Source organism: Canis lupus, chromosome 22, assembly GCF_003254725.2.
Source record: "Canis lupus dingo isolate Sandy chromosome 22, ASM325472v2, whole genome shotgun sequence".
Lineage (NCBI taxonomy): Eukaryota > Metazoa > Chordata > Mammalia > Carnivora > Canidae > Canis > Canis lupus.
In genome coordinates this window covers 10,492,135-10,520,103 of record NC_064264.1, presented here as the reverse complement: position 1 = coordinate 10,520,103, position 27,969 = coordinate 10,492,135, and the positions used below count along the sequence as shown (strand labels likewise).

The window sequence follows — 27,969 nt, the reverse complement described above, 5'->3', positions numbered from 1 at the left end:
AACAGCATATGGGAATACCTGTTTCACCACACCTTTTCTCAAATCGTTGCCAGTCCGAAGGTGAGAAATTGTAATTCACTGTATTTGATTATGTTTTCATATATACTGCTCATTTGCATTTCTTTTCTGAATTGCCTTTTTCTTGACTCTTGTCCTTTTTTCTGAGATTTTTTATTGTGGAGTTTTGAAGTGTATCGAACATGCTAAAGCTTATAATCTTCGTCTGTCTTTCTATATTCCAAATATTTTCCCTGGATTGCCAGATTTGCTTTAAATTTGGAATTACACTCTTTGAGGACCCTCCACACAGTTTTCCAGAGTGGCTGTACCAGTTCACATTCCCACCAGCAGTGCAGGAGGGTTCCCCTTTCTCCACATCCTCGCCAATATTTGTTGCTTCCTGTCTTGTTAATTTTTACCATTCTCACTAGTGTGATGTGGTATCTCATTGTGGTTTTTATTTGTATTTCCCTGACGGCCAGTGATGCGGAGCATTTTCTCATGTGCTTGTTGGCCATGTCTATGTCTTCCTCTGTGAAATTTCTGTTCATGACATGAGAGACACTTAACTCTGGGAAACGAACAGGGGTAGTGGAAAGGAAGGTGGGCAGGGGTTTGGGGTGACTGGATGACAGGCACTGAGGGGGGCACTTGATGGGATGAGCACTGGATGATATGCTATATGTTGGCAAATTGAACTCCAATAAAATTTTTTTTTTAATTTCTGTTCATGTCTTTTTCCCATTTCATGATTGGATTGTTTCTTGGGTGTTGAGTTTAATAAGTTCTTTATAGATCTTGAATACTAGCCCTTTATCTGATAGGTCATTTGCAAATATCCTCTCCTATTCTGTAGGTTGTCTTTCAGTTTTGTTGACTGTTTCTTTTGCTGTGCAGAAGCTTTTTATCTTGATTAAGTCCCAATAGTTCATTTTTGCTTTTGTTTCCCTTGCCTTCATGGATGTGTCTTGCAAGAAGTTGCTGTAGCCAAGTTCAAAAAGGGTGTTGCCTGTGTTCTTCTCTAGGATTTTGATGGATTCTTGTCTCAAATTTAGATCTTTTATCCATTTTGAGTTTATCTTTGTGTCTGGTGTAAGAGAATGGTCTAGTTTCATTCTTCTGCATGTGGATGTCCAATTTTCCCAGCACCATTTATTGAAGAGACTGTCTTTCTTCCAATGGATAGTCTTTCCTGCTTGGTCAAACATTAGTTGACCATAGAGTTGAAGGCCCACTTCTGGGTTCTCTATTCTGTTTCATTGATCTGTGTATCTATTTTTGTGCCAGTACCACACTGTCTTGATGATCACAGCTTTGTAATACTGCTTGAAATCTGGCATTGTGATGCCCCTGGCATTGTTTTGTTTTGTTTTGTTTTTCAATACCCCCCTGGCTATTCGGGGTCTTTTCTGATTCCACACAAATATTAAGATGATTTGTTCCAGCTCTCCGAAGAAAGTCCATAGTATTTTGATAGGGATTGCACTGAACGTGTAAATTGCCCTGGATAGCATAGACATTTTCACAATATTAATTCTTCCAATCCATGAGCATGGAATATTTTTCCATCTCTTTGTGTCTTCCTCAATTTCTTTCAGAAATGTTCTGTAGTTTTTAGGGTACAGATCCTTTACTTCTTTGGTTAGGTTTATTCCTAGGTATCCTATGCTTTTGGGTGCAATTGTAAATGGGATTGACTCCTTAATTCCACTACTGGATAATTACCCAAAAGATACAGATGCAGTGAAACACCAGGACACCTGCACCCCGATGTTTATAGCGGCAATGTCCACAATAGCCTAAGTGTGTAAGGAGCCTCAATATCCATCAACAGATGAATGGATAAAGAAGGTGTGGTATATAGACAATGGAATACTACTCAGCCATTAGAAAGAACGAATACTCACCATTTGCTTCAACATGGATGGAACTGGAGGGTATTAGGCTGAGTGAAGTAAGTAAATTTGGAGAAGGACAATCATTATATGGTTTCACTCATACAAGGAATATAAGAAAGAGTGAAAGGGATTATAGGAGAAAGGAGGGAAAATGGGCGGGAAAAATTAGAGAGGGTGACAAAACACAAAAGATTCCTAACTCTGGGAAACGAACAAGGGGTAGTGGAAGGGGAGGTGGGTGGGTGATGGACACCGAGGGGGGCACTTGATGGGGTGAGCACTGGGTGTTATACTATTATCTTAGTAAATTGAACCTCAATTTAAAAATATATAAAGACAAAAAAATTGAAATTACAGAGGATTCTAGATTTTGGTTTTAAATGTTTGATTTTCTGTTCCATTTTTTCTTTCATCGTTTCTTCAATGACTATACTTACAAAAATCCTTTCCAATCACAAGTGGATAAATACCTGACAGCTTAATATCCCACTGCTCTGTGTGCTTCATTAGGGGAAGTCCATTGTGGTGTGCAGTATGCTCACTCTTCACTGGGATGGTCTGTGTAGCATCCCTGCCCTTCCCCTATGCACTTAGTAACCCTTTCTGAGACAGCCCCATCTCTTAAGTGGTAATAATACCTATCATGAAAAGTTGTCATGAATATTAAATAAAATAATATATTGAAAACATAACATGGCATGCATAGTAAGAACTCAATTAATAGCATTACTTAACTCACATGAAATTAATTTTTGGTTTAGTATATCAACATAGATAATTTAATTATTGCCCCAAATATTTGATTAGTTGTCCTAGCATTAGATATTTTAAAAATCTTTCCTTCTGTGGTATCTGTTGCTGTGCGGCTGCTAAATCTCTATATATGCTTGAATTGGACATGGAAAGGAGAGACCCTGTTATAAAGTGATTTATGTGCCTGTGTTCTCACTCACTCTAGGCTTAATTATGTACTACTCTTGGGAAACAATAGCTTAAACTTTTCTGCCCTGTACCTCACATAGAACAATCTGGTGACCCTATCTAAGGGAAGGAACAGTGGAACCAAGGGCTCGCCATAGACCCTATTAGCACCTGCATATTGGAATATACCTTTCTTCACCCTGACACACACAGATGGCAGGACCAACATGAACAAGCAAGCATAGCAGGTGACCTACATGCAGGACCACAGAGCGAGCTGCCCCCACCCATTCTGCCCACAACACTGGCAGAGAAAATGCATATAACTTTTCACCCTTGGTGTTCTGCTGAAGGCTCAGAGGAACAAAGGTAAGACAGTAGATCCAAGGAAGATTATTATTCTCAACAGATCTCTGTCTCTCACCCTGTTTATTCTCTTCTGCTCTGAAGGATACGTTGAATCACTTGCCCCAGATGGGGAGAGGCTACCTGAAATGATGCTTTCAAGTTGCCAAATTCTCTCCCCATGTAACCTAACTTGTAGATTTTTTAAAATGTTTTCCTCCAGCTATTTAACTTAGCTCTTATCCTACAAAAAGGGAAGAAAAAAATCTTTAATAAAGAATATAAACAACTACACATAGATTTTTCACATTTCCTCTCAAGTTTAAGAGACAATAACTTTACGGTGAGGTAACCACTTGTCTTCAGACTAAGACCTGAATCAATATAAGCCTCCACAATCACAGCAGCCAGGGATCGTGGTTGAATTAGGTTGGGGAACGTCTAACACTCTCCACTTCCATTTCCACTCACCAATGATTACCATACATTTTTTTATTCTCTCCTAGAGTTCTGCTGCTACTTCCTCTGCCCTGGCCTCTGACTTAGCGTGCCACTGTGAAGTTTGCCTTGGTTCATTAATTCCTATGTAGGTTTCTGACTCTCCTCCAATTCACAGAGAGGATTTGTGGTTCTGGAAGGCTCATGGGAGCACCAACTCTGTGAGGGTCATTAGCCGTGCAGAGTCCCCTAGGCTCTGAGCTGCCGAATTCCTCAAGCACCGCTGACTTGGGTTTTCCCCTGGGTCTCAAGGCCACACATTGTACAAGCCCAAGATCTTAAAGCTGAGTGAGAAACTGAACCCCTCAGAAATGAAGGGAAGCCTTTAAGCCTCTATACCTCATTTACTGGCTCTTCTCTTTGTGGGTAGAGAGACCTGTAACAAACAAAGTCCCTTCACATCTCAGCCACTGGGGTTTCTTGACTAATAGTAAAGCTGCCTCAGATATGCCATTTCCACAAGCAATCCTATTTCAGAAACAGTCCTTTGTGGCCGTACTTTCCCGTTAGTCGGGACAGGCCTCTGCACATCCCCAGTTCATCTCCATTCTCTGTTTACTCCCAAATCCCATCTGCCAAAAGTCAAGGATATCTCTAAAAACTCACACGGGCTTCTCTTATTTTACTTGCTTCTCATTCAGTCTACTTTGCAAAGAAAACTAGCTGAACATTTGAAACATCTCTGGGAAAAAAAAAAAAAAGGAACCCTGTAACCAGACAAGAGAAATGTTCCATCATCTCCTCGTCACCATTGTCATCATCACCACCATGGACGTCACCATCTCAAACAATTATATAATGCCTAGTGTGTGCCAAGCACTAACATCACTGTTTTATACCTACTAATTTATTTGATCATTACAACAATCTAATAAGGAAAGTGATAGTATTATCCTCGTTTTACAGACAAGGAATCTTAAGCAGAGAGAGAATAGACACCTGTACAAGGTCACAGAGACAGTAACTGCCCAAGGCATCTCCAATTCCAGCAGCTGGAGCCAGGCTGCCTCCATACCATGACAATCCTCCAGTGGCTTCTGCAAAACCCTGTCATCTTGTGTAACCAGTCTGTCTTCTGGGTTTACAATCGACTCTTGAGTGTACCATTATGGATTCACCCCTAATGAGACAGTCACTAAAAAATTTCAACAGGGCAGAGATAGCTTTAAAAGCAGGCAAGCATAAAAATTGATCTTGAAATTTCCACAACAAAATAGCAGTTTTGCCACAGGCATATCCAATAACTAAATTATAACAAAACATTTTAAGCAATGCAGTGGCATTGCCTCCCATTTTCTGAATGAAGAAACTAAAGGTCAGAGAAGTCAAATATCTTGACCATCGCCATACAGGCACAACCTGAGCTACTTGCCAATAGCATGCATGTTCTTTCCACTTTAATGCACTCTTCATTTAAGATACTCTAATAAGTTGTATGATACCCATAACATACTCTAATGAATTACTCTGAAACTTAATTCTAGGAGGCTAAAGTTTAATTCAAGGGGAAATTCTTTTCAACTACCAACACCCTGTGATACCTCTAGTGACAAAAAGCAGATCCACCATTTCCATGTGCTCTTTATTGAGTTCAGATGACCCTCTTGACATTCAAATGAAAGAAATGACTAAAGGTGGAGGTGTAGATAGAAAGATCCTATAAACATTACACAGAGATGCTTTGTCATGTATAATTCATAGCCAAACTTATAAAGGTTTCTGAGATGCAGCAAAGAGCTAAAATTATTTTCTTTGATTCCTATGTTCAGCCCATTGAATGATAGAATACCCAAATTGACTTGTCTGCTAGGTGACAGCTAATCAGTTTACCCAAAACTCATTTGCAAAGAGTAAAGTTTCACCATTCCCACTCTCTTGATCCACTGTGGTATGAAGTACTGAAAAAGAAAAGTTTTGAAAGAACAATAAACTTGATTCAAATCCAAGTTGTGTCATTTATTATCAGTGCAAATGTGGAAAAAATATCCAACTTCCTGCAAGTTTCAGGCAATTCATGTAGAAAATGATAAGATATTATTATATATTTGTTTAGATTAGGGAGCACTTGGGATGCCTGGGTGGCTCAGCGGTTGAGGATCTGCCTTCGACTCAGGGTGTGATCCGGGATCTGGGATTGAGTCCAACATTGGGCTCCCTGCAAAGAGCCTTTTTCTCCCTCTGCCTATGTCTCTGCCTCTGTGTGTGTGTGTCTCTCATAAATAAATAAATCTTTAAAAAATAGATTAGGGAGCACCAATAAATGCCACCCTATCTTCCATGCTTGAGTTTAGAACCAATGAAAAAATAGACATAAGAGAAGACCAATCCCTATTGTAGTGCCTAGTATATTGGTAAACCTGATGAGGGACCATGGCTTTAGTTGGGATCCCTAAATTGCTCCAAAAACAGACATAATTATTCATCCACTCATAGGCAGAGTAGGATGAACCCTAACAGCTGGGATCTAGTCCAAAGCTACTTAAATGGTAGACCACATCTATGTCCTGAATACCTGTGACCTCAGCAAGCTCAAGTCTTTCTAAAAAAATTTATCAACAAGATAAATCAGCCTTATCAGTGAAGAGACAGTGAGGATGCCAAGAGTGAAGTTTTCAGGATTTTCGGGGAAGATGGTGGTGTAGGAGGACCCTGAGCTCACCTCCTCCCAATGATACAACTAGATAACACCCACATCAGCGTAAATTATCCAGAAAATAACTTGAAAACTGGCAGAACAGATTCTCTGCAACTAAATGTGGAGAGGAGGCCACATTGAAGAGGGTATGACATACACAGGCATAGTCAGGAGCAGAGCCAGGGACAGTCCCCCGGAGGGAGGGACACCATGAATGTGGAAAGGGAAGAGAAACAGACTCTCACACCAGGTAGCCCACACAGGTAAGATGAATCTCTGTAACATTTGGCTTTGAAAACCAGAGGGGTCAAATTTTATGAGTTTTTACAGTGAGCAGGGCTTATGCCTAGAACTTTAAAAAAAATCAGTGAGCTGGGCTCTGGGAGAGCCAAGAGGGCAAAGGAAACTGAGTCCCTGCCCATAAAGAGATAGCATAACAAACAGCCCTGCAGAGATACAGCATAGAAGCAGCAGCTTGGAAAATGCCTGGAGTATACAGGAGAGTGACCTGTGTACTAATCTCAGAGCATGTGACAAAGGGGCAGAGATCACTGGGAGATGTCACAGGAACAAAGGAGCGAGCAGGGGCCATTTCCTTCCCTCACACTCCCAACCTAGACCCCCAACACTTGCAGGAACCAGTGCACAGTAACAACACTTGCTACTTAACTACTTCACAGCACATCCTACCCTCATGTCACCCTGCAGACATGTCCTCTACAGCCAGGTTTTGGCTCCAGGTCCCTCCCACAGCAGACTCATGTAAGCCTAGCTAACACCATGCATCCCACCCTACATGCTTCTGCAGATCCACCCCAACCAACCTGACCAGCTTCAATCCCTGCGGCTGCAGGTCCTCTCCTTCAAAAAGACAACACAAACCTTGCTAACATTCTCATGCCCTGCCCCCACATTCTCCTGCAGACCTGCCCTCTCCAATATACTCTTGTCCAGAAGTAGGGCTACAAGACTGACAGTGTGCAAGCCACCCTGACAGAGGCCAATACCACACCAAAGCAACCCCTGCCCCATGGAGAGGAGTTGTTAAGGGGAAGATAACCACACACACCAGTCTGACTGTGGACCCTGCAGACATCTAGTCTTACTGCAGGCCCCATCTACCAACCAAAGCTTCTCAGGGGATAACATAGTCTTACTGCAGGCCCCATCTACCAACCAAAGCTTCTCAGGGGATAACATCTAGTCTTACTGCAGGCCCCATCTACCAACTAAAGCTTCTCAGGGGATAACCCTGCAGTTCAGTGCTACCACATTTCTGGAAAACGCCTAGTCCAATTCAAGTCAATCCCAAGGCAGTCCCAGATTGGCCCACTAGCAACACAGAGAGCAAACCTTGCTCACAACAGGCAAAGAGAACTATTATAGATGACTGGACTGAAGGCAAACATAGCCCAACCACAACACCAGGGCACACACAATACACACAGGAAGCACCCTCGAAATGCCAGATTCTGGTAAATAGGAGACATTGCACTACAGGGCACTACTTATTCAGAAGGCCATGACTTTCAAGAGTAGGAGTCATAGCTGACTTTCTTAACATATAGAAACAGACACAGTATTAGACAAAATGAAAAAACTGAAGAATAGGTCCCAAATGAAAGCACAGGACAAAATCACAGCAAGAGACCTAAATGAAACAGAAATAAGTTAAAATGCCTGACAGATAAGATAAAGTAATGGTCACAAGGATACTCACTAGAGGGAAAAATAAAGGACCTCAGTGATACCCTTAACAATGAGATTTTTAAAAAAATAAATAAATAAAAAAGAAGAAATCAGAGATGAAGAGCTCAGCAGCTGAAATAAAAAAATACAGTAGATGGAATAAATAACAGACTAGAGAAAGCAGAAGAAAAGATCAATGGCCTAGAAGACAGAGTATGGAAAGTGATTGAGCTGAATAAATGAAAGAAAAATATTAATACAAATGCAAATAGGCTTAGGGAATTTAGGAACACCGTCAAGCATAATAACATTTGCTTTATAGGGATCCCAGAAGGAGAAGAGAGAGAAAAGGGAGTAGAAAATTAATTTGAAGAAATAATAGCTAAAAACTTCCCAAATTTGAGGAAGGAGACAGAAATCTAGATCCAAGAGGCACAGAGAGCTCCCAACAAATTCAACCCAATGAGGCCCACACCAAGACATGTAGTAATTAAAAGGCAAAAAGTAATAATAGAAACATAATTTTAAAAGCAGCAAGAGGAAAGACAACAGTTACATACAAGGAAAACCCCATAAGGCTATCAGTGGATTTTTCAGCAGAAACTTTGCAGGCTTGAAGGGAGTGCCATGATATATTCAAAGTGCTGAAGGGAAAACACTTGTGGACAAGAATACTCTATACAACAAGGCTATCATTCAGAATAGCGGGAGAGATAAAGAGTTTTTCAGACAAACTAAAGCTAAAGGACTTCATCACCATTAAATCAGAAATGTTTTTAATGTTACAAGAAATGTAACAAGAAATGTTAAAGGAGACTCTTTGAGTTGATAGGAAAGACTGTCAGTCAAAGGAAGAAAAATAGGAAGCACAAACACTGTAAAAATCAGTCAAAGGATTCACAAAATAAAAGGATGTAAAGTATGACACCATATATCTAAAACATGTGGAAGAGCGGAGTAAAGAATGTAAGGTTTAAACTTAGGCAACCATTAACTTAGTATAGACTGTTATATACAGAGACATTATATACAAACCTAATGGTAACCACACATCAAATACCAGTTATAGATATACAAAAAATAAAGAGAAAAGAATCTAAGTATGTCACTAAAGAAAGCCAACAAAATATGAGAGAAGAGAATGAGAGAAGAAAGGAATAGAGAAAAACTACAAAAAAAAAAAAAACATAAAACAAGTAACAAAATGGCAAAATTACATACCTATCAATAATTACTTTGACTGTGAATGGCCTAAATGCCCTAATCAAAAGACATAAAGTGACAGAATGGATGAAAAAGTAAGACTCAACTATATGCTGCCCACAAGAGACTCATTTCAGACCTAAAAACACATGCAGATTCAAAGTGAAGGGATGGAAAGTATCTATCATGCATATGAATGTGAAGAGAAAACTGCTTAGACAAAGTAGACTTTAAAACAAACACTGTAAAAAGAGACAAAGAAAGACATTATATAATCATAAAGAGGAGCCTCCAACAAGAAGGTATAACAATTGTAAATATTTATGCACCCAGCATGGGAGCACCCAGATACATAAAGCAGCTCATAACTATCATATATGATGTAATTGATTATAATACAATAATAGCAGGGGATTTTAATACATCACTTATATTAATTGATGGATAATCCAAACAGAAAATCAACAAGGAAACAATGGCTTTGAATGACACACTGGACCAGATGTATTAATAGGTATATTCAAAACATTCCATCCTAAAACAGCAGAATACACATTCTTTTCAAGTGCACAAGGAACATTCTCCAGAATAGATCACATCTTAGGCCACAAAATAAGGCTCTACAAATTCAAAAAGATTGAAATAATACCATGCATCTCTTCTAACTACAATGCTATGAAACTAGAAATCATCCGCAAGAAAAACACTATAAAGAACACAAATAATGGAGGTTAAGTATTATGCTACTAAGTAATGAATAGGGCAACCAAGAAATCAATGAAGAAATTAAAAAATACATGAAGACAAATGAAAGTGAAAACACACTGGTCCAAAATTTGAGGATGCTTTCTAAGCTTTTCTTAGAGGAAACTTTGTAGTAATACAGGCCTACCTCAAAAAGCAAGAAACATCTCAAATAAACAACCTAACCTTGCACCTAAAGGATCTAGCTAGAAAAGAAGAACAAACAAAAACCAAAACCAGTAGAAGGAAGGAAATAATAAGACTAAAGCATAAATACATGAAATAGAAACTAGAAAAATAATAGAATGGATCAATGAAAGCAGGAGCTGGTTCTTTGAAAAGATCAACAAAATTCATAAACCCTGAGCCAGAATTACCAAAGAAAGAGAGAGAGAGGACTCAAATAAAATAAGAGATGAAACAGAGAAATAACAACTAACACCACAAAAACACAAAGTAGTATGAGAATATTATGAAAAAGTATATGCCAACAAACTGGACAATCTAAAAGAAATGGATAAATTCCTAGGAACATAAAATCTCCTAAAACTGAATCAGGAAGAAATAGAAAAATTGAGTGGACCAATTACCAACAATGAAATTAGTAATGAAAAGCCCTCCCCAAAAACTGAAGGCCAGGACCAAACACCTTCACAGGTGAATTCTACCAAACATTTTTAAAAAGAGTTAAGACCTGTTCTTCTCAAACTATTCCAAAATATAGAGGAGAAAAGAAAACTTCCAAACTCATTCTGTGAAGCCAGCATTACTCTGATACAAAACCAGATAAGAGTAAAACAGGCCAATATATCTGATGAACACAGATGCAAAAATCCTCAACAATATAGGCACAAACCAAATACAGCAAAATCATTTAAAAAAATAATTCACCACAACAATTAGAGAGGGAGACAAACCATGAGAGATTCTTAACTCTGGGAAACAAACAAACAAAAAGGTTGCAAAGGGAATGAGGGTTGGGGGATGGGGTAACTGGGTGACAAGCACTAAGGAGTGCACTTGATGGGATGAGAACTAGGTGTTATGCTATATGTTGGCAAATTGAATTTAAATAAAATATTTTTTTAAAAATCATTCACCATAATCAAATGGGATTTAGTCCCAGGATGGAAGGATGGTTCAATATCCACAAATCAATCAATGATACATCACTTCAATAAGAGAAAGGATTAAAACTATATGATCCTTTCAATAGATGCAGAAAAAAACATCTGACAAAGTACATCTATTTGTGATAAAAATTCTCTGCAAAGTAGGTTTAAAGGGAATATACCTCAATATAAAAAAAATCATACATGAAAAAAACACACCTAACATAATACTCAATGGTGAAAAACTGAGAGCTTTATCCCTAAGATCATGTACATAACAAGGATGTCTACTCTCACTACTCTTATTCAACATAATACAGGAAGTCCTAGCCACAGCAATCAGAATAGAGAAAGAAATAAAAGGCACCCACATGGGTAAGGAAGAAGTAAAACTTTCACTGTTTGCAGACATGGTACTATATATATAACAAAATCTGAAGATTCTACCCAAAAACTACCAGAACTGAGAAATAAATTCAGTAAGGCTGCAGGATACAAAATCAGCATATAGCAATCCATTGCATTTCTATATACTAATAATGAAGTAGCAAAAAGAGAATTTAAGAAAGCAATTCCATTTATAATTGCACCAAAAAACTATAAAATACCTAGAAATAAGCTTAACCAAGGTAAAGGCCCTGTATTCTGACAGCCATAAAACACCGATGAAAGCAACTGAAGATGACACAAACAAATGGAAAGATATTCCACATTCATGGATTAAAAGAACAATATTGTTAAAATGTCTATACTACACAAAGGAATCTACAGATTTAATGCAATCTCTATCAAAATACCAACAGCAGTTTTCACAGTACTAGAAAAAAAAATCCTAAAATTTTCATGGAATCACAAAAGACCCCAACAAGACAAAGCAGTCTTGGAAAATGAAGAACAAAACTGGAAGTATCACAATCCCAGATTTCAAGATAAAATGCAAAGCTGTAGTAATCAAAACAGTATGGTACTGGCACAAAAGTTAACAGATCAATGGAACAGAACAGAGAGCCCAGAAATAAACCCATAACTATATGGTCAGTTTATCTTCAGCAAAGGAGGCAAGTCTCTTCAGCAAATGGTGTTGGGAAAACTGGTCAGCTACATGCAAAAGAATGAAACTGGACCACTTCCTCACACCATACACAAAAAATAAACTCGAAATGGATTAAAGACCTAAATGTGTGAGACCTGAAACCATAAAAATCCTAGATGACAGCAGAGGCAGTAATTTTTCTGACATTAGTCACAGCAACATTTTTCTAAATATGTCTCCTGAAACAAGGAAAATGAAAGCAAAAACAAATTATTGGGATGACATCAAAATAAAAGTTTCTGTACAGCAAAGGACATAATAAACAAAACTAAAAGACATCCTACTGAATGGGAGAAGATGTTTGAAAATGACCTATTTGATAAAGGGTTAGTACCTAAAATATATAAGAACTTAGGTAACTCAACTGACGATTGCCAGAGAGTATAATTATCACAATGAACACTGAGTAATATGTGGAATTATTGAATGTACACCTGAGACTAATATAACACTGCATGTTAGCCATACTGGAATTTTTTTAAAAGAGTGATCCTTTCAGTTAAGAATCCCCTTATGCATACCCAAATATATGTTGAATATTTCACTTTTGATATAAGTACCTTAATTTCCAAAGTCACAAAGTGAATTTAAAATATTATTTTATTTCTTATTATATTCTTCTTTCAGCATGCCCTATCTCAATTAAAAGTACCATCATCCATTCAGAGGTTCAAACCAGATCTAGGAGTTATCTTTGATGGCTCTCTCTTTCTCTCTCTCTTTCTCTGACTTTCTTTATTAAACTAATCATGAGATCTTATTTAATTCTATCTCCTAAATACGTTTCAAATATTTTCTAAGTCTCTCCCATCCCACAATCACCACCTCTTCTAAGATATCATCACCCAGATTGTTGTACCTTCTCCCTATTTTTCTTCTTTCTACTTTTGCCTTATATCCCATCATTCATTAAAATAGTTCTCCAAACACTCCCCAGAATACTTTCTAACATGCAAATTAATTTCTATTTATCTGACTTCAATTCCTACCCTTTGTTCATCTTAAATCTCATTTTCTCAGGAAAGTCTCACTGACCAACTCTAGAGTTATAAGAGTTAGAGAATTTCGCTATTTACTTCCACAGCACCCTGTAACTCCACTTACGACAACATTCACATTAGATTTTCACATTAGATTAGATTTTGCATTAGATTTTCATTGCTTTTAATATCTGTCTTCTCCACTAGTTTTGAAATTCCATTAGAGAAGGGAGCAGGGTCAAATGTTCACAATTGAAAACAACTCCTTCAACATAGCTGGAACTTATTAGAGGCATAAAAACATGTAATGAATGAGTTAGCTATAAATTATGTTAATCTTTGAAATTACTAAAAATCTCCCATATGAACTATGAATGAGTTGGTCAAAATGCTCTGACTAGGGGTGCCTGGGTGGCTCGGTTGGTTAAGTATCTGCCTTTGGCTCAAGTCATGATCCCGGGTCCTGGGATTGAGCCCTGCATCAGGCTTTCTGCTCAGCAGGTAGTCTGCTTCTCCCTCTCTCTCAGCCTGCTACTCCACTGCTTGTGCTCTCTCTCTCTCTCTCTGTGTGTGTGTGTGTGTCAAACAAATAAATCAAGTCTTTTTAAAAAAGTTATTATTAACTTCAGCTTTCAGAAATGATGATATAATAAACTACCAAAGTATTTTCCTGAAGAAACAACCAAAAAACTTGGACATAATATAAAAAGCAACTGTATGAAGGAACTAGAAGTTGAATAAAGGTGGACAGATTTTGACAGTACACACTCAGAGGAAGAGGAGAGAAGATGTGCATAAAAGCTCCCAACTTTATGGTTTTCAGTCTAGGGAAGTGCATTTGGTATAGTAGGATGCTGACTTAAAAAAATAGAGCCTACTTGCCTGAGTAACTAGACAACTGAAGCCAGGTAAAATATGGGTGTTGAAAACAATAGTGAAATCCTAAAAGAAAAGACAGAAAGGATTACCCATTTTTATCTCTCCACATCTCTGACCGAGGTCGGGACTAGGAAAAGTCCAGATGGGGAAAAAAAAAAAAAGTCCAGATGTAATGTAACTGAGTCAAGAGTTAAATATCTGAAGTGAGATCAGAGCAACCACTTAAGAAGCAGGGTTTTCATTTCACATCTGCATCCATTTTAATGCCCAATAAAACAAAAGAAACAATCCTGGCTGGAGAAAAAATAATGGAACCCAGAATATCCACAACCTGACATTCATATTGTCTAGGCTATGATCCAAAATTATGTGACATTTGAAGAGTCAAGAAAACATAGAACATTCTCCAGAGACTGTATGATTCCTAAATTAACAAGATGCTGGAATTATGGAACAATAAATTATTAATATGAAATAATTATTAACATGACAGATTACTATCATGTATTATTATCCAAAATAAAACCAAACAAAATAAGCTTACAATAAATGAAAAAAATGTAATTCCCAATAAAGAAATAGAAAACATAAAGAAGAGTCAAATGAAAAGTTGAGAATTAAAAAATACAATGTGTGAGATTTTAAAAAATTACTGGATGGACTTCACAACCAAATAAATACAACATAAGAAAGAGTAAGTGAACAAGAGAGAATAAATAGGAATTTATTTAGGAATAAATTAGGAATAGGAATTACCCTCAGGAACTTCCTAGATAATATCAAATTGCCAAACTTATGTTTATCTGGAATCTCAGAATAGACAAAAATATTTGAAAAAGTAATATTTGAAAAAGATAAAATATATCTCATACAAAATATATAAAGATCATCAAGCAGAATAAAAATGGAGAAGACCATGTCAGAGCCTATTGTCAAATGTTGAAAACCAAAGACAAGGGACAAATCTTATTATCAGCAAGAGAAAATGATATTACATAAAGGGAAACATCAATCTAATTAACAGCTAACTTCTCATGAAAACCACAGAGACCAAAAGAAATTGGAATAAGATCTTTAAAGAGCTGAAACAATTTGTCAATCAAGAATTCTCCAATCAGAGAAAATATTGTTCAAAAATGAGAGAAAAATAAAGACATATTTACAAAAAAAATTAATAGAATTTGATGTTGACATAAATGTGCTTAAAATAACCGCTAAAGGAAGTTAATTTGTTTTGGTAACAAATTACCAATTTCTAGTGGGTTAAAAATAAAACTATATCATTTTATAGTTCTAGGTCAGAAATCGAATAAGGGTAAAAGCAGGGTGTCAGAATATGTTCCTTTATGGAGGCTTTAAAGGAGTTTATTTCTCCTTGCCTGTTTAGGTGTTAGCAGAATTCTGTTCCTTGCATTTTCAAAATGAGGCCCTGTTTCCTTGTTGGCTATCAGCTAATTCTTGTTCCTAGCTTCTAGAGGTCACCTTCATTCTTTTGTCTCATGAACTCTTTCTTTCTCCATCTTCCAAGAAATGGCTGGTTAAGTCACTTTTAAAATCTTTTCTCCTCCTTCTTCCATCTCATTTCTATGACCCAGATGAGACAGGCTCTCCTTTTTTAGCCTCCTAGTATAATCAAAGATAAGGTCCTCTCCTCAAATGTATCTGTAAAATATCTTTTGTCATAGAAGATGACATATGCACAGGGATGGGGAGTAAGGAATGGTCATGTTTAGGGGCAATAATTCTTCCTCCCATGAAAGAGTATCCTAAAACATGAGGGATGATAAATTACTGAACTCTATTCTACATTTATATCTGAAACTAATAATGTACCATATGTTAGCTAATTGAATTTAAATTTAAAAATAAATAAAAATGAGAACAAAAAAAGCATGAGGAAAAGAATATATATCTATAAAGTTGAAAAATGTTAAATATTTTATAGAAAGTGACACAGTACCATTTGCAAGTGAAATATGAAGCTGATATATAGTAATACCCAGAACTATTTCAAAAATTGCAGAGAAATATAAGAGTACAATATATCAAAATTTATGAGATATAACAAAGCAGTGTTTAGAGGGACATTTACACCTGTATGCCTATGTTAGAACTAAAGATCTAAAAATTATCTAAGTTTTCATCTGAAAAAAGTAGACAGAGAAAAATGAACCTAAATTAAAGGGAGAAAATATTAAAGATAAAGAAATAAATCAATGAAATGGAAAACAAGAAAATAATACACAAAAGTTTATAGAGCCCAAAACTAGTTACCTCAAACACATGTAAAATGAATAAGTACCTACCTGCACTAATCAAGAAAAAAAGACAGATACACATTGAAAGAGGATATATCACTACAGAGCCTACATTATTGACAAAGCCTACAATTTGAAAAAGTAATATTTTTCATTGAAAGGATAATAGTGAAATTTTATGAACTTAATACGGTAACACACTTAATAACCTAAATGAAATGAATAAATTTCTTATAATACAGAAAGCACAAATTTAACCAAGAAGAAATAGAAAACTTGAATGCCCTATATCAATTAAAGAATTGAACTTGTAATTTAAAAACCTTTCCACAAAGAAAACTCCAGGTCCAAATGGCTCCATTGGTGAATTCTATCACACTTTTAAGAAAAACTAATACCAATTCTATGCAGAAATAGTGGGAAAGGCAATATTTCCAAATCTTTTTATATGTCCAAAATTACTGCTAAAGATACCTAGACCAGACAAAAACATCACAAGAATAGAGAACCATAAACCAAAATCTTCTACGAGCATGAGTGCAAAAATCCTAACAAAATTTAGCAAATACAACCCAACATTGTCAAGTAGTATCTATCCTTGGAATGGTAGATTGGTTTAACATCTGAAAATCAATGTAATTCAACATATAAATATCATAAAAGAGAAAAGCCAAGGTGCCTGGATGCCTCAGTTGGTTGAGCATCTGCCTTCAGCTCGGGTCATGATCTCAGGTCCTGGGATCGAGTTCCACATTGGGCTCTCTGTTCAGAGGAGAATCTGCTTCTCCTTTTCTCTCCATGCTTGCTCTTTCTCTCTCTCAAATTAATAAAAATAAAATCTTTAATAAAATAAAACAGAAAAACCATATGATCTTTTCAATAGATGCAGAAAATACATTTGACATGAGTTATGATAAAAACTTCAAAACTAGAAATGAGGGGTAAGTTTCAAAACTTTAAGACATCTATGAAAACCTGTAGCTAACCTCATACTCAATTATGAAAGGTTCAATTAATTTTAGCCAAGATTAGGGATGAAGCAAGCATATCTGTTCTCCTACTTCTCTTCAGTATTAGAATAGAAAACCTAGTCAGTTCAAGAAGCCAAGAAAAAGTACTGAAAACACAAATATTGGAAGGAATAAAATGAACTGTATGTATAGAAGACGCAGTTGTGTTCATAGAAAACCCTAAGGAATCTACAAAAAAAAAAAAAATCTACTAGAACTAACAAGTGAATTAAGTCTTAGGACATAGGTTAATATGCCAAAATCAACTTAACTTTTATATACTAGAAATGAGTAATCGGAAATTAAACATTAAGGAATTCACTGTGTTTCCACAGCATAAAAATACTTAGAAACAAATTGAACTAAATCCGTGCAAGAACTGAATGCTGAAAACTACAAAACTTTGCCAATGAAAATGAAAGAAGACCTAAATAAACTGAGATATATCATCATCCTGATCCAGAAAGCACTTAAGAGCAAGATGGCAGTGCTCCACAAACTGGATCCACAGATTTAATTTAATCTCAGTAATAACCAATGAGATTTTGTTGAAGAAATTGACAAGCCAGGGGACACCTGGATGGTTCAGTGGTTGAGCGTCTGCCTTTGGCCCAGGGTGTGATCCTGGACTCCTGGGATCGAGTCCCACATTGGGGTCCCTGCATGGAGCCTGCTTCTCCCTCTGCCTGTGACTCTGCCTCTCTCTCTGTGTGTCTCTCATGAATAAATAAATAAAATCTTTAAAAAATTATTTCTTGTCCTTAGATTCCCTCCACCTACAAGATGGACTTAGAAAGACAATCCTTCAAGCCCCATTTAGATTTTTACCATTAGCAAGTCAAAGATCCTCCAGTCCTTCAGTCAATAACTTCTGTTGCCAAGTTCCAACTGGGTGCAGATACTGAGGGGGGTGAGAGGTGGTTAGAACAAACAGAAGCTGAGCCCCAGACCGAAGTCAGGACCATCATGACTGCACTCCCCCTTGGCAGATGAGCTGCATAGCGCCTGCTGGGACACCGTCTGTCACAGCTGTGTGGAGACAGAGGAAAAGCGGCGGGAAATGTTCACCTGTTTCAGCGGGTCATTTTTCACCAGTTGCAGATGGCTCTGTGGAAAACAAACAAACAAACAAAAAAGGCAGGGGGGTTTCAGTGACTGGCAAATTATCCTCAATATCCTGAGATGAATGAGCTGTCTGTCTAAACCAGGAGCAAGGCCTGTGGATCCACTGTGGGAAAGAGTCCAGGCTCCTCTCTTCTTTCCAACAATCTCCGTCCAAACCGCCAAGGGCCTGTGGTGCCTAGCACTGCACCGTCCCCCATGCCCTACGTGCTCCATGCACAGTGATTAGTGAGGCAGGGCTGTGCCTCAGACTCATCCACCCATTCCAGAAGTCCTTATGAAGCAGTGGTGATACCTGGCCCACAATAGATGCTTAACAAATACCTGTCAAAATACAGTACATTGAAACGCCATTCCCTAAAATCATGGAAAAATAAGGCCTGGAGCTTGCCCTTTCCCCTCTATACAGTATTTTCTGACAATGAAGTCTTGTTAACATAAAAGTCTAAATCGGACTCAGTCTGATGGTCTCTGTTGCTCCAAGACCCCTTCCATTGTCCCAAATTCCCGATTTAATTCTGAGCTGACACTCCCCTCCTGTACTGTCAGCACAGCTGGGACCATGGGAAGTAAAAAATTAACAGTAACAGGCGGTAGTGTGATCATTAAATAGTGACACTTGTTTGTGGCATCCACAACATTTCCCTTCTGCTTGAGCCACAAAGACCCGTAACGGCTGCTTTCTCTCACCTCGCAGCGAAAAACTTTCACAAAAGGCTCCGAGGGCCCTCATCTAGGGCACAGCGTAAGTTTGCCAGTGTGATGAGATTCTGAGGAAGCTTCGATCCTGAGGAATAACTCTGGTTGTTTCATGAGAAGCTTGGCCACCTGTACCAACAATTTAGTAATCGGTGGAATTCAGGAGGAAGGCCTGTATGTTATGTCAGAAAGCCTACGTTATCTAAAAGTAAAATAGGCCCTGACTTTTCTTGGAATCTCCTCCACGACTCCTTTTGGCCTTTAGCTATCCACATGTGGGACTTCGTGTGTCACCACTTTGGCCACTAAAATGTGAACTGGATGCCTAATGACCTCAAAGAGCCCCTGCCAAGGAATGACTAACCGAGAAGAAGCAAAGCAGAAGGCATCACGCAGTACACCTGTGCACTCAAAGAGTTAACACATTTCCAAAGCCCTCTACCCCTTGGGAGGATATCCCTCACTTTGAAGTAAAAAAAATAAAAAATAAATAAAAATAAAAATAAAAAATCCAGGTGTGCCTAAAGAGGAACGCTGAGAGAATGGAGGAGGCTGCTTTTAGGGGATATTGAACTCCAGACCTTAAATGATTTAAATGCAATCCCCATGTGCAGCTGCTAAACCAAAGCACCTCACCCCAGGGAAGAGATGAGAAATTTTGAGGACGATTGAACACTGAGAATTCTCATCGTGGCTTAGCAAAAAGTGACTTAGCACATGTGTTTCAGTAATTATGAAGCATGAGGGTGCTCTGTGGCTCTGGAAAGGCACAGTCACGGGTGTGACCACTCTGGTGCTGGTGTAAAAGGCAATCAGACGAGGCAGCCATGAACATCTTTAGCCTTTGCAATTTACTGATGCTCCGGGCAACTTCTTCTGGGAATGGTGTCTGCGTTGTGCGTGCTCACCAAGATTATTCATTGCTTTTTAAGATTGGGTGTGCAGAGCTCATCAGAGGGAAGAAAAGGAGGGGGGGTGGAAGGCTTATTAAGTAGCTACTGTATATGCAGCACCTACTGGGGGCCTGGAATTTTACATACATATCTTTCAAATAGGAAAGAAAGGAGAAATTTTTACTGTGAAATTCTGTATTATTAAAGAAAGGTATAGAAACAAAATTTCTCTAAACTCTACAACGAGCCATAAAATTAAAGATTGCCAAGACCTCAGAAGGCCACTGCATACTCCTTGCCTCTGAACACCTGTCCCTCCCCTAAAGTTTGGTCCCACTTTTGGCAATCCCATTTCTACTTTGTAGGTTTCCTGTATAAGCATGCCTTTCTAAACGTTATCATTTATGGTGCTTGTTTCTGAAATATATATAAATGGAATAATGCAGTGCAGATCCTTTTCTATCTGGCTTCTTCCATTCAATACAAAGTTATGTTTACAACAGTCACGTTTTTGTCTGTGACTATAGCTGTTTGTTTCACTGCTATCCTATTACATTCTAGGACTGTATCACAATTTATCCATTCTATTGTTAATGGGCTTTGGATTAGAACTAGCATTAGAACTATGAGAACTGCTATGACCATTCCTATGCGTGTTTTTTGAGGCACATGGGGATGAATTTCTGCCAGTTATATGTCTAGTGGTAAAATCAAGAGTCATTGTAAGTTACATCTTCAACCTAAGGGAATAGGGAAAAGCTATTCTCCAAATGATGTACCAATTCACAGCAACAGTGCTAGACAGTTCCTGGTGCTTTACATTCTTTATAAACTTGGTATTGTAAGTCTTTTTCATTTTAGCCATGCAAGTAGATGTACTGTGTCATGTTTTCATCTTCCTGATTACTAATGAGGTTAACATCTTTTAAGATGTGTGCCAGGTATTAGGATGTCCAATTTCTGAAATGCCAGTTTGGGTCTCTTGCCCATTTTTATAATTCCTTAATTTATATGATCCTGCATCATAAATATAATTACAAATGTGTTCTCACCCTCTTTAACTTGTCTTTTAACTCTCTTAGTGGTTTCTTCAAAAGACCTGAAGTAGTCAAATTTATCAATCTTTCCCATATAGTTATTCTGTTTAAAAACTATTATTGTATCCCTGAGGCAATGAAGGTGTTTTCCTATACTATCTTCTAAAAGCTTGATTGTTTTGCCATTGAAGTCTACACTCTGCCTGAAATTATTCTTCTGTAGAGTGTGAAATAAGGATCAGGTTTAATTTTTTCAATGTGAATATCCAATTGGCCTAGACCATAAATTAAGGCCATTTTCCCCCACTTTTCTTCACCTTGTTGCAAATGAAGCAGGGTCCACAGATGTGTAGGGTATTTTTTTTTTTTTACTCTGTTCAGTGGCCTATTTATCTATCCCATGCCAAAAAAAACACACCACCTTAGTTGCTATACCTTTCAATCAACTGTTAATATGTGGAAGTGCAAGTCCTCCTCCACTTTATTCTGCTTCAGAAGTGTCTTGATTATCCTTAGCCTTTTGCATTTTCTTTTTTTCCTAAAGATTGATTGATTGATTGATTGATTGATTTATGAGAGGCACAGAGAGAGAGAAGCATAGACATAAGCAGAAGGAGAAGCAGGCTTCCTGTGGGGAGCCTGATGCGGGAACTCAATCCCAGGACCCTGGAATCATGACCTAAGCCAAAGGCACCCTAGTGCCTTCAGAGCATGCCCCAGCCAAGACCTTAACCTCAGACATCTAGCCTCCAAAATAATCAGGTAATAAATATCTGTTGTTTAAGCTACTTAGTTTGTGGTCCTTTGTTATGGCAGCTTTTGCAAACTAGGACAGGAAGTAGCAGATATTGTCATCAGACAAGGTGATACCCAATAGAAACAGGTCTACAAGAGAGAGGGAAATCCACAACAGATGTCATATATTAACTGATGGAATTGTTCAGAAGTACATAAGGTATTCCCTGAGACTTCTGGAAGGAATTTTAACAGTGTTAAAAGCCCAAATTCAGCAATAGGAAAAGAGAACCAGTGCAATGGATTCAGCCTCTCAACACAGTCAATTTGAAACCCTAGAGTAAAGCAGACAGGTGAAAACAATGAAAAATTAGGATGAATAATGCAAATGCAGCCAGATTATATACTCTATACAGCTCTGCCACCAAAGCTGGTGGCATTGAGCTTGAGCTCTCTTCACTCTGTCATCCTGTCTTTGTCACTCTTCTTGGCAGCCCATTTCACCTTCATGGTTCCCAGGTTGAACTAGCTGCATGGAAATTTGTGTGGAATTTATAACATGATAGAATAGGGGCCTACATGGTCAAGGTCAGGTACAAGGATAAATCCAGTAGCTATCACTATCCATAGACATTTCTGAAAACTAAAAACAAGTAGCTTGGAATCAGGAATCATTCAACCAACAACTGTCCTTCATCTGTATTTCTAAAGCATTGTGTTTGACCTGCAAATAGGAAATTCACAAAAGATGACTCAATCCCAGAAAAAAAGTTTCATTCATTCATTCATTCATTCATTCATTCATTCAATGGTTTGTTTTTCCTTGAGTACCAACTAGGTTCCATATACTGTGGTAGAAGCCTACCTTGTCTTCTGTGGAGTAGAACATTCTAACAGGAAATCAGAATCACAGAATCACCACAGTTTATAACTAATAGAGAATAGAGTTGAAGTCATTTAGTAAATAAGTGAAAAGCAGAACCACAGAGAAGTAAAAGAATGATTCAATTTCCACAGAGAGTTGTAGAATCCAGGTCTCCCAACTCTCAGATATAGAGAAAACTTCTCTGAGGGAAAAGAGTAGGGTCAAGGAAGGGGAGCTTGTGTGCTCATATATTTAAATCCAACTGTTTCTGAGATCCTTTTTTTCTTTTCTCCTCCTTTCCAAAGCTACCTAGAGGCAAAATTAGGAAGTAGGCAACTGACCAAAGTATGAAGTTTGCTTCTTTTCTCAGGCTCCAAAGACTTTGCCTCTTGTATTATCTGTATTTTCCTTCCCCAGGTGCCTATTCTAGCAACCCTGAGACACCAAGGAAACTCGATCCAACTCTTCTAAGATATACATTGATTTTGTTAACTCTTGAAAAAAGCCCTGCCTTCTCAGCCTTCTCAGCCTCACTCGCCATGTCGCCACAGCAGCTGTGGCATGAAAGAACTATAGCTACAGGACAGTGATGCACTTTTTTCAGATCAGATACAATATTTCTGGCAAATGAGATTTGCACAGTCACTTTAGGCTCATTAAAGCTAGCTCTGTAGCTTTTCCATACCTCTCTCAAAAACCTTTGAGTGGTTATAGTTTTGTGGTTTTAGAAGATTCACTTTGACCTATTTCTCTCTTCTTTTTTAAAAAATGAGGACAACACTATTTTCTTCCAAGACACTATTGGTACTTTTGGTTTCTTCAAACTAAGAACTGGGACGTTCAGTGTGCAATGGCGGGAAGAGCATGGGATTCAGAGACGGAGTACATGATGCATTTCCAGGCTCCCAGGCATACCACCACCTCTATCTTAAGGTTGTTATTATTTATAGCTCAGTTGAAAAAGTATTTAATAGTAAGTGCTTAAAAATGGTACCCTTTTTCTTTCTTTCTTTCTTTCTTTCTTTTATTTATTTATTTTTGTTGTTGTTGTTGTTGTTGTTGTTGTTGTTTAAATTGAACTCTGGAAAAAGTGCTAATTCATGCCTTAAAAATAAAATGGCTCCTGGGTCCAGTCAAGCTTTTTATACTTCTGCAGAAATAGGGTTGTTCCTAGTTCCAGTGGTTGGTCCAGTTCCCAGGGCGAATGCAACAAAAAAAATGAATGGGAGCATAATCATCTTTGGAAAAAACAAATCAAGTTCAGCTTCTTTTGATGATAAATTGCCACTTCCATAATCCACTTCTTAGAGTAACTGTCTCTCTCTGATGTTTGTACCTTCTTCTACCTCCCAACATGTGGGTTTAAAAAAAAAAAAAAAACAAGGGATTCTAAAAGCCCAAAACAGTCCTTTTTAAATTCTTGTGTTAGAATGTGACAACCCACTGCCTACAGTCTCCTAAGTTGGTACCCCATGTCACAGGCAATCAAAGACAAAAAAAAAAGAAAAAGAAAAAACACCCAGATGCTTAGATAGGCTTTTTTAGCTCTGGGCTAAGAATCAATGTTGGAAAGCACGGGAACATGGCTCATCTTGCTGTGAAAGAACCCAATCAGGGCTCAACCTACAGCAGAGTTAAATTTGTAGAATGCTTCTCTCTCAAAGTGTTCAATTGGGAGTGCTCAAATTTTGATGCATTTTAGTTGGGTACTAATTAGCAACTAGCTGACTGCTAAATGGACTGTCACCTCTCCTTTTGACAATTTACTGAAAATGAGCCCCTCAATATTATATGAACACTAGGGAAATGGGTTGGGAGGGCTAGAGCTAAAGATTGGATTTCATTTGGTGCACTTATGTGAGAAATTTTAGTGTGCTGCTGATATTTAAGGATTTCAGTAAATGCAAAAGAGGGGAAAAGGTTGGGAATGACAGACAGTGAGTTCTGCTCAGCAGGCGTTGACGCTATAGTCAAAGTATAAATGGATCTAGTTCTTTTTAAATGTTAATAAGCCTTTGCACTGGAAGAGATTTCATATGTAGTTTCTATAATATCAAGCACTGGCCTAGCCTGTGGTTGCCGAGGTGGATTGGGTGTTTTGGGTGTTTGAATTACTGCCAATATTAGGTAACAACAAATCCAAAAGAGGTATTTAAATGTTAATACAAAAAAAAAAAAAAGCCTGACATTTGGAAAGTAAACAAAAAACGAGTTATTTATTTCATCCACGTATATTGCATAACTAGTATTATTTTTATATAGAATAGAATTTCAGTCCATCATGATAATAGCTATCTTAGTGATAGAAAATGCATGAAAGATGAGCATGAGCATGAATTAAAGTAAGTAGGAACTCTACTCTCCAGTGTTTAGGGAAAATGATTTTCCTAAGTCTGAAACTATGACATTCTAGGGTTTGGATCTCAAATCTTCACACTGCCTTCCCTGGCTTCTTCAGCAGAAGAAGTCATAGCAACCAACTGATATGAGATGAGATGGAGTGGATCTAACAAAAATTACATGATATATGTCTTGGCTTCAAAGGAAAAACTCAAATCTATCTTAGGCAGAGTTTCATATTGGAATTACAACATAAAGTCAACCTAATATGCCTTTGCTCTATGTATGCTGGGAAGTAGAAGCCAAGGTCACCCCAGGCCAAAAAATGGTCCTTATCCAGTCATCTGAGGAAAAAGGAAACAAATAACCATTGGAGAGTAAGTGCCTGCATGTATCTGACCCCTCTGACTCTGGGAAAACAGAGGAGTCAGGAGTCCATCAAATGTTGGGCAGCAGCACTGATCATTTACCCTAAGACCTTTTTAATAGAGCAATCCTCAGTCTCAGACTATAATTTGAGGTATAGAAAACAATTCCCAGCATGGACAATTCAATTGTCAAGAAATAGAAGACAGATCCATCAGGTGAGAAAAAATGTGAAGGACAGAAAGAGTAAATTACAGGTTTATAATAAATGTATAAATTCCATAAAATACAAATAATAATGGATTTTGTAAATAAAATAACATTCTAAAGTTCATCTCAAATACATATATGATCCCACAGTTTAAAGAGATATTGAGAAAGAAGGAACTTGTCCTACCTACTATTGAAACATATTATATAAAATCTAACAATTAGAAATAATGTAGAACAGGAATGAGAACATACAGAAAAAGGGATTGTCACGCCTATATGATTTTTCATTTTGTGTTCCAGGAGAAACTGTAAAAAGGAAGAAGATTAGACTAAGCTTATTCTCAACTGAATCCAGACCCAGTTATGATACCATATGGCTTACACATCTCATGTTATATAAGGCCAAATATATCAGGATCCTTTAAAATTGGACAGTTATTTTCTGGGATACCATTTAATTGTATTCTTACAGCCAAAGGACTGACCCATGCTTTGTGGTCAAAGCTTAGGATGTCCCCAGAAGGTAGTAGATAGTCCTATTCTCCATTATCTGAGGAAGAGGCATATCACGGGATAGGTAATGAAGACTGAAAAGCTACTTGGCAAGCTGAAAGTGGGGGAATTACCTTTCTTTGGACCTGTGGCAAGTCAGCATAGATTTCTACTGGACTCAGGACTATAAAGAAAAACATGGGTATATTCCAGAAGATAGGTCCAAAAGCATTACTATGTCTATCAAGGCTGCCCCATAAAGGAGATGTGTAAATTGGAGTTTGAACCTGCGAGTTCTGAGAGAGGCCACATCAAACATCAATTTTATATGTTCTCTGTGTCATGCTTCCCTTCTGTTTTCATCAAACCAAAAGAGACTCGATAAAAGTTATTGCCTGAGAATATTTACAAGAATGTGCAAAACAGTATTTTCTATAACAGTAAAGGCTGGAAGCAATCCAAATGTCCGTCAGCAGGCAAATGGATGAATAAACTGTGGTATAGTCATACAATGGAATGCCAAACATTAAAAAAAAAAACTATATTGTTAAGGGTTACACGCATAAGAGTTAAAACTGTCAAGACAAGCAAAGGAATGATAAACTAGTGATTAACTCTTGGAGGAAGGGAAAGGGATATAATAGGGACATGCATGGAGTGAACATCAACATTATTGGTATTTTTCTGTTTCTTAAACTGGCTGGGGGGTACTCTGATGTCTATATTATTATCATTTATACCAACTGCAGCCCATGTGTCAAATCCAGCCAGTGGTAAGTTTATTTATGGCCCACGTGCTAAGAATGGTTTTTACATATTTAAAGCTTTGTAAAGAAGCAGGAGAAAGAGGAGGGGGAGAAGGAGGAAGCTAGGTGAGAGAGGTATATGTGGCCTGAAAAATCTAAAACATTCATTATCCGACCCTTTGCAGAAAAACACTTGCCAACCTCCAATTTATAACGTACTTATAGCTTATGTATTGTCCTATGTATCTTTTTATTTTTCTCCCTGTATGATTTGACTTACATATATTGTGAAATGCTTCCTACAATAATTTCAGTTAACTTCTATCACAGATACAAAAAAAGAGAAGAAAGTTTTACATTCTTAAAATATATTTTATAATATACTTTTAAAGAGACTACCTTTTAGTGTCTTCTGTGCTGAAGGAAATTAAAGGAAAGTTCTGTTACCTGTGTAACAGTTATCTGAGAATATTTACTCAAGGCAATCACATGAAATAATAGGTTACCTTTGTCTTCCCCTACCAGCTGCACACAGGGACTCTGAGAAAGATGACCTACATTCCATAGGATTGGATCAAAGGCTACACACCAGGTGTGAGACCGTAATCATTGGAAATAAAAGTTGTCCCCATGATAATTGAGTTCCCTTTTCTCTCCAGAGGAAGAAGTTTAAAGGGAATTGGCAAGGAAAGAGAGAGTCAAAGATTGAGAAGAAAAAAGCAAGAGGCCCACTCCTCTTGATGCTTCTAGCTCAGTAGGATTTGTTTGCCAGGTCAGCATCAAAGTTTGGTGGTTCCTAAGGGCAAAAAGCCACCATTTTATTTCCCATTTGCTTCTCATTTGCTCTCCCCACAGATGAGAAAGACCCTGGATCTGGTGTAAACTGTGAGGAAACAGGGAAGTGTGCCAAAGGAAGACCCCGGAATATATTCCTCCCTATACTCACCCTCAACCCAAGCAAAGATTCTTACATCCCCATACTCTCAGGCCAAGAGTGAGCCAGCAAAGTTTGCTGAGATCTTGAGGAATAAGTTAGCAACCATAGCTATGAGTATTCAAAGGTCATCTGGCAAAGCTGGAAGATTCCAGAAGCAAAAACGAGAAGAGGTATGCTTACTGGGAGTCAGGGGGTAGGTGAGGAGAGGTCCAGCCTTCCTAGGATCACCAGCATGTGCAGGAAGCTGTGCAGGTGGTCA

General features: G+C 37.8%; 1 long non-coding RNA gene across 8 annotated transcripts in view; it reads right to left on the bottom strand.

Annotated features, from left to right (window-relative positions):
* Positions 1-27,969, bottom strand: part of LOC118351967 (uncharacterized) — an 839,933-nt gene that overhangs the window by 695,279 nt on the left and 116,685 nt on the right. For all 8 annotated transcript variants that reach the window (XR_007404911.1, XR_007404914.1, XR_007404913.1 and 5 more), the window contains one exon: positions 18,094-18,372. This is a non-coding gene — a long non-coding RNA (uncharacterized LOC118351967). The remainder of the gene's footprint in view (positions 1-18,093; positions 18,373-27,969) is intronic.